Source organism: Eriocheir sinensis, chromosome 67 (assembly GCF_024679095.1).
Source record: "Eriocheir sinensis breed Jianghai 21 chromosome 67, ASM2467909v1, whole genome shotgun sequence".
Classification (NCBI taxonomy): domain Eukaryota; kingdom Metazoa; phylum Arthropoda; class Malacostraca; order Decapoda; family Varunidae; genus Eriocheir; species Eriocheir sinensis.
In genome coordinates, this window is record NC_066575.1 from 7,111,083 (window position 1) to 7,118,483 (window position 7,401).

The following is a 7,401-nucleotide window of genomic DNA, read 5'->3' on the forward strand; positions in this document are numbered from 1 at the left end:
AAGAAGGAAGGAAGGAAGGAAGGAAGGAAGGAAGGGAAGAGAATAGGGATAGGAGAGAGAGAGAGAGAGAGAGAGAGAGAGAATAAAATGATCAAGAAAGTAAGTTAATTAAGTAAGTAAAGAAATAATGTAAATCCGTTTTGTTTTATATGTACCTTGGCTGTCGTGATGAAGGTCCTTGGAAGTTGTGTGTCCTCTGGAAAGACTCTTGATTGTGATGATTGGGTCTAAAGGTGGCGTTGTGTAGTGCTTCTTTTACTCATCTGTGTTGTTATGGATGAGTCTTATTCACCCCTGATAAGACTCACCCACAATTTTGATGATGTGGTCTAAAAATGGTGTGTGTTTTTCCTTTCTCCTTGCTGCCTGTTGCCATGGATGAGTCTTATTCACCCCTGATAAGACTCACCCATAGTTTTGAGGGCGTGAGTCTTCCCTTACGGACGATACAACTTTCATAACTTTTTCTTCCTTTTCGGCGGGTACGACTTTATCAACAGCCTTCCCTTCTTTTTAATCTTGACAGTCTTTTCAAATCTTTCTTTTCGCTGAACTCAGAGTTTTTTGTTCCTAAAACTTGATTCCTTTGTCGATAAAACTAAACCATCGCAAAAACTCATATTTTCCTTTCTTTGTGTCCTAAAACTTGATTCCTTTGTCGATAAAACTAAACCATCGCAAAAACTCATATTTTCCTTCCTTTGTGTCCTAAAACTTGATTCCTTTGTCGATAAAACTTGATTCCTTTGTCGATAAAACTAAAACCATCGCAAAAACTCATATTTTCCTTTCTTCGTGTCCTAAAACTTGATTCCTTTGTCGATAAAACTTGATTCCTTTGTCGATAAAACTAAACCATCGCAACAACTCATTTTCTTTTCTTTATATTCATCCCACCCCGTCAGTTAAGACAGGGTCAGCATCCCACCCCGAGAGTAAGTCAGGGTCAGCATCCCACCCCGTCAGTTAAGACAGGGTCAGCGTCCCACCCCGTCAGTTAAGACAGGGTCAGCATCCCACCCCGAGAGTAAGTCAGGGTCAGCATCCCACCCCGTCAGTTAAGACAGGGTCAGCATCACACTCCGTCAGCTTGCCTTGAAATTCCGTGTCGTGTTTTGATCGTGTCTTGTACCGAATCGTGCTGTTTGGTTGAAGGTTCTTGCAGTGTGTTTTGTCGCCGGGTAATACTCCCTCTTGATGTTGATGTGTTAGGATCTGCAGATTATTGTGTACTTTTTTCACCCTTTTCTCTGAGTGCCATCTCGTTATGGTTGAGTCATATTCACCCCTGATAAGACTCGCCCATAATTTCGTTGTCGTTCAGGTCCAAAGGTGATGTGTACTTGTTTCTTGTTTATCCTATTTCTGAGTGCCATCTCGTTATGATTGAGTCGTATTCACCCCTGATAAGACTCGCCCATAATTTCGTCGGCGTTCAGGTCCAAAGGTGATGTGTATTTGTTGCTTGTTTATCCTATCTCTGTGTCCCGTCTTGTTATGGTTGAATCCTACCACCCCAAACTAGACTCTAACCATAATTTTGACGGTGTCAGTCTGCTTCTTATTGGGAGGGTACAACTTTATCAGCATCCTTCTCTTCTTTTTAATCTCGGACATTTCTTTTAAAGGCACGGTCTGCGTCTTAACCTAAACAGTCAAGCATTAATTGTTTATGCTCCACCCCGACAGTATGTCGGGTCAGCATCGTCAGTTAGAAGAGTGTAGAGGTGAAGTGGGGGTCAGCATAGGGAGTTGAAAGTCAGGGTCAGCATGGTCAGTTAAGACAGGGTCAGCATAGTCAGTTAAGTCAGGGTATGTCAGTTGTGTCAGTGGAGAGGAAGTAGGGAGAAAATGGGGTGCGGTGGTGTGGACAAAATGGAAGAGGAGTATGGAAAGGGAGTGACAGTGGAGTGGTGGAATTGTAAGCTGATTAAAGGATTTGAGGAGTAGGGAAGGAGTGCAAGGGTAATGTGGAACTTGCAGTGGTAGTGGAGTGGAGAAGAAGTGGAGAAGGAGAGGGGAATGTGGAGGGGGAGTAGGTAGCTAGCGGAGTAGTGCTGGAGTGGGGATGGAGGAAAGAAAAAAAGAAGGGTTGAAGGGAGAAAAGAAAGAAGGAAGGGAGGAAGGAAGGAAAGAAGGAAGGAAGGGAGGAAGGAAGGAAAGAAGGAAGGAAGGGAGGAAGGAAGGAAAGAAGGAAGGAAGGGAGGAAAGAAGGAAGGAAGGAAGGAAGGAAGGAAGGTAGGGAAGAGAATAGGGATAGGAGAGAGAGAGAGAGAGAGAGAGAGAGAGAGAATAAAATGATCAAGAAAGTAAGTTAATTAAGTAAGTAAAGAAATAATGTAAATCCGTTTTGTTTTATATGTACCTTGGCTGTCGTGATGAAGGTCCTTGGAAGTTGTGTGTCCTCTGGAAAGACTCTTGATTGTGATGATTGGGTCTAAATGTGGCGTTGTGTAGTGTTTCTTTTACTCATCTGTGTTGTTATGGATGAGTCTTATTCACCCCTGATAAGACTCACCCACAATTTTGATGATGTGGTCTAAAAATGGTGTGTGTTTTTCCTCTCTCCTTGCTGCCTGTTGCCATGGATGAGTCTTATTCACCCCTGATAAGACTCACCCACAGTTTTGAGGGCGTGAGTCTTCCCTTACGGACGATACAACTTTCATAACTTTTTCTTCCTTTTCGGCGGGTACGACTTTATCAACAGCCTTCCCTTCTTTTTAATCTTGACAGTCTTTTCAAATCTTTGTTTTCGCTGAACTCAGAGTTTTTTGTTCCTAAAACTTGATTCCTTTGTCGATAAAACTAAACCATCGCAAAAACTCATATTTTCCTTCCTTTGTGTCCTAAAACTTGATTCCTTTGTCGATTAAACTTGATTCCTTTGTCGATAAAACTAAACCATCGCAACAACTCATATTTTCCTTTCTTCGTGTCCTTAAACTTGATTCCTTTGTCGATAAAACTAAACCAACGCAAAAACTCATATTTTCCTTTCTTCGTGTCCTTAAACTTGATTCCTTTGTCGATAAAACTTGATTCCTTTGTCGATAAAACTAAACCATCGCAACAACTCATTTTCTTTTCTTTATATTCATCCCACCCCGACAGTTAATGTCAGGGTCAGCATCCCACCCCGTCAGTTAAGACAGGGTCAGCATCCCACCCCGAGAGTAAGTCAGGGTCAGCATCCCACCCCGTCAGTTCAGACAGGGTCAGCATCCTACCCCGTCAGTTAAGACAGGGTCAGCATCCCACCCCGAGAGTAAGTCAGGGTCAGCATCCCACCCCGTCAGCTTGCCTTGAAATTCCGTGTCGTGTTTTGATCGTGTCTTGTACCGAGTCGGGCTGTTTGGTTGAAGGTTCTTGCAGTGTGTTTTGTCGCCGGGTAATACTCCCTCTTGATGTTGATGTGTTAGGATCTGCAGATTATTGTGTACTTTTTTCACCCTTTTCTCTGAGTTCCATCTCGTTATGGTTGAGTCATATTCACCCCTGATAAGACTCGCCCATAATTTCGTTGTCGTTCAGGTCCAAAGGTGATGTGTACTTGTTTCTTGTTTATCCTATTTCTGAGTGCCATCTCGTTATGATTGAGTCGTATTCACCCCTGATAAGACTCGCCCATAATTTCGTCGGCGTTCAGGTCCAAAGGTGATGTGTATTTGTTGCTTGTTTATCCTATCTCTGTGTCCCGTCTTGTTATGGTTGAATCCTACTCACCCCAAATAAGACTCGCCCATAATTTTGACGGTGTCAGTCTTTCTTCTTATTGGGAGGGTACAACTTTATCAGCATCCTTCTCTTCTTTTTAATCTCCGGACATTTCTTTTCAAGGCACGGTCTGCGTCTTAACTAAACAGTCAAGCTAGTGTTTATATCCCACCCCGACAGTATGTCAGGGTCAGCATCCCACCCCGTCATTTAAGACAGGGTCAGCATCCCACCCCGTCATGTAAGACAGGGTCAGCATCCCACCCGACACTAAGTCAGGGTCAGCATCCCACCGTCACTTAGGACAGGGTCAACACACACACAGGTTAGGGCAACGTGTATTTTGTGGGCAGTTGGTGTTGGCGGCCTCTTCGGACCGCCTCTAAGGTCGAGGAGCTCGCCAAGGGCCCCTGCTGCCTCCGCCACGGCGCGAGGCCCAGGCGTCCCCTCAGCCCCCACCGCCACGAGGAGCACCCTAATAACTAGAGTCCAGGAAAATCCTAGATGAATAAAAATTTAATATTGTGTTTGCGCTGAAAAACCGAAATCATCAGTTCTAAGATGGTTTCTCGAGTGGATCACCGACGCGGATCAGGAATGGAAAGAGGAGAGACCCCAGCGGCGGGCCGTTGCCCTCATCAACATATATGTACACATTTACAATATGTAAGATGTAAAAATAAAGAAAGAGAGAGAGAGAGAGAGAAATATAAACTCATAAATGATGGAGCGAAAAAACAAAAAGGAATGAAGAGAGAGATTGAGAAAACAAATGTTATAAGAAGAGCCGGAGATTATTAGTGAGAAGGAAAGGAAAAGAAAGAAGTAAGATTGTTTAGTGATGGAAATGGAAGAGAATGTGAAGAATGAACGAGACGGAAGGAAAGAGAAGGAAAGAAAGATGGAGATAAAGAAAGAGAGAAGAAAGGAACGAGGAGAGAAAGACTGATATCACCACCACCACCACCACCATCACCACCTCATCACCACCACTACCACCACCACCACCACCACCTCACCACCACCACCACTACCACCATCACTATCACCACCACCACCACCACCATCACCATCACCACCACCACCACCACCATCACCATCACCATCATAATCTCACCACCACCACCACCACCATCACCATCTCACCACCACCACCATCACCATCACCACCTCACCACCACCACTATTACCACCATCACCATCACCAGCATCACCACCAGCATCACCACCACCACCACTTCACTACCACCACCACCACCACCTCGTCCTATCTTTTGTCCTATCTGTAACACCGCCGCCTTTCCTTCGACACACACACACACACACACACACACACACACACACACACACACACACACCGTTGTAATGTTATCGCCGTTGTTGTTATTGTTGTTTTCGTTGTCTTATTTCTTTTTTTCCTTTCATTGTCTTATTCGAGCAAAGAAGAAAAAAGAAAAAAAAAGAAATAAGCCGATTCCTTGCATGTCATTATTACTACTATTATGTTTGTCTTGATTATTTCCTGCTCTCTATCTCTCTATCTCTCTATCTATCTATCTATCTATCTATCTGTTTAAGGATATGGTAGTAAAGCACAGAAGAGAAAGGGGAAAGAGTGTTAAGTGAGGTGGAGGAATGGAGGGAAAGAGGAGCAGAGGATAGGAAAGGAAAGAGAAGAGAGAGGAGGGAGAGGGGGAAGAAGAGTGAAGGGAAGGGGGGAGTGGACAAAATGGAAGTGGAGTGTAGAAACGGAGTGTGACAATGGAGTGGTGGAATGATAAGCTGATTAAAGGACTTGAGGAGTAGGGAAGGAGTGCAAGGGTGATGTGGAACTTGCAGTGGTAGTGGAGTGGAGAAGAAGTGGAGAAGGAGAGGGGAATGTGGAGGGGGAGTAGGTAGCTAGCGGAGTAGTGCTGGAGTGGGGATGGAGGAAAGAAAAAAAGAAGGGTTGAAGGGAGAAAAGAAAGAAGGAAGGGAGGAAGGAAGGAAAGAAGGAAGGAAGGGAGGAAGGAAGAAAAGAAGGAAGGAAGGAAGGAAGGTAGGGAAGAGAATAGGGACAGGAGAGAGAGAGAGAGAGAGAGAATAAAATGATCAAGAAAGTAAGTTAATTAAGTAAGTAAAGAAATAATGTAAATCCGTTTTGTCTTATATGTACCTTGGCTGTCTTGATGAAGGTCCTTGGAAAGTGTGTGTCCTCTGGGAAGAGTCTTGATTGTGATGATTGGGTCTAAAGGTGGCGTTGTGTAGTGCTTCTTTTACTCATCTGTGTTGTTATGGATGAGTCTTATTCACCCCTGATAAGACTCACCCATAATTTTGATGATGTTGTGGTCTAAAGGTGGTGTGTGTTTTTCCTTTCTCCTTGCTGCCTGTTGCTATGGATGAGTCTTATTCACCCCTGATAAGACTCACCCATAGTTTTGAGGGCGTGAGTCTTCCCTTACGGACGATACAACTTTCATAACTTTTTCTTCCTTTTCGGCGGGTACGACTTTATCAACAGCCTTCCCTTCTTTTTAATCTTGACAGTCTTTTCAAATCTTTGTTTTCGCTGAACTCAGAGTTTTTTGTTCCTAAAACTTGATTCCTTTGTCGATAAAACTAAACCATCGCAAAAACTCATATTTTCCTTCCTTTGTGTCCTAAAACTTGATTCCTTTGTCGATAAAACTAAACCAACGCAAAAACTCATATTTTCCTTTCTTCGTGTCCTAAAACTTGATTCCTTTGTCGATAAAACTTGATTCCTTTGTCGATAAAACTAAACCATCGCAAAAACTCATATTTTCCTTCCTTTGTGTCCTAAAACTTGATTCCTTTGTCGATAAAACTTGATTCCTTTGTCGATAAAACTAAAACCATCGCAAAAACTCATATTTTCCTTTCTTCGTGTCCTAAAACTTGATTCCTTTGTCGATAAAACTAAACCATCGCAACAACTCATTTTCTTTTCTTTATATTCATCCCACCCCGTCAGTTAAGACAGGGTCAGCATCCCACCCCGTCAGTTAAGACAGGGTCAGCATCCCACCCCGTCAGTTAAGACAGGGTCAGCATCACACTCCGTCAGCTTGCCTTGAAATTCCGTGTCGTGTTTTGATCGTGTCTTGTACCGAGTCGGGCTGTTTGGTTGAAGGTTGTTGCACTGTGTTTTGTCCCCGGGTAATACTCCCTCTTAATATTATGTGCAGATTATTGTGTACTTCTTTCACCCTTTTCTCTGAGTTCCATCTCGTTATGGTTGAGTCATATTCACCCCTGATAAGACTCGCCCATAATTTCGTTGTCGTTCAGGTCCAAAGGTGATGTGTACTTGTTCCTTGTTTATCCTATTTCTGAGTGCCATCTCGTTATGATTGAGTCGTATTCACCCCTGATAAGACTCGCCCATAATTTCGTCGGCGTTCAGGTCCAAAGGTGATGTGTATTTGTTGCTTGTTTATCCTATCTCTGTGTCCCGTCTCGTTATGGTTGAATCCTACTCACCCCAAATAAGACTCGCCCATAATTTTGACGGTGTCAGTCTTTCTTCTTATTGGGAGGGTACAACTTTATCAGCATCCTTCTCTTCTTTTTAATCTCCGGACATTTCTTTTCAAGGCACGGTCTGCGTCTTAACTAAACAGTCAAGCTAGTGTTTATATCCCACCCCGACAGTATGTCAGGGTCAGCATCCCACCCCGT

At 43.6% G+C, this 7,401-nt stretch overlaps 1 long non-coding RNA gene across 5 annotated transcripts; it reads left to right on the forward strand.

The window, feature by feature from the left end:
• The first annotated feature begins 2,337 nt into the window (after positions 1-2,337).
• LOC126988032 (uncharacterized) lies at positions 2,338-6,889 on the forward strand. Of its 5 annotated transcripts, none has more exons than XR_007741395.1 (4): positions 2,338-3,119; positions 3,152-3,534; positions 3,650-3,958; positions 6,695-6,816. It is a non-coding gene; the product is annotated as an uncharacterized LOC126988032 (long non-coding RNA). The 5 variants fall into 5 exon arrangements; XR_007741396.1 differs by having other exon boundaries at positions 3,213-3,534; XR_007741398.1 differs by having other exon boundaries at positions 2,338-3,534; positions 6,757-6,889.
• Positions 6,890-7,401: the final 512 nt, after the last annotated feature.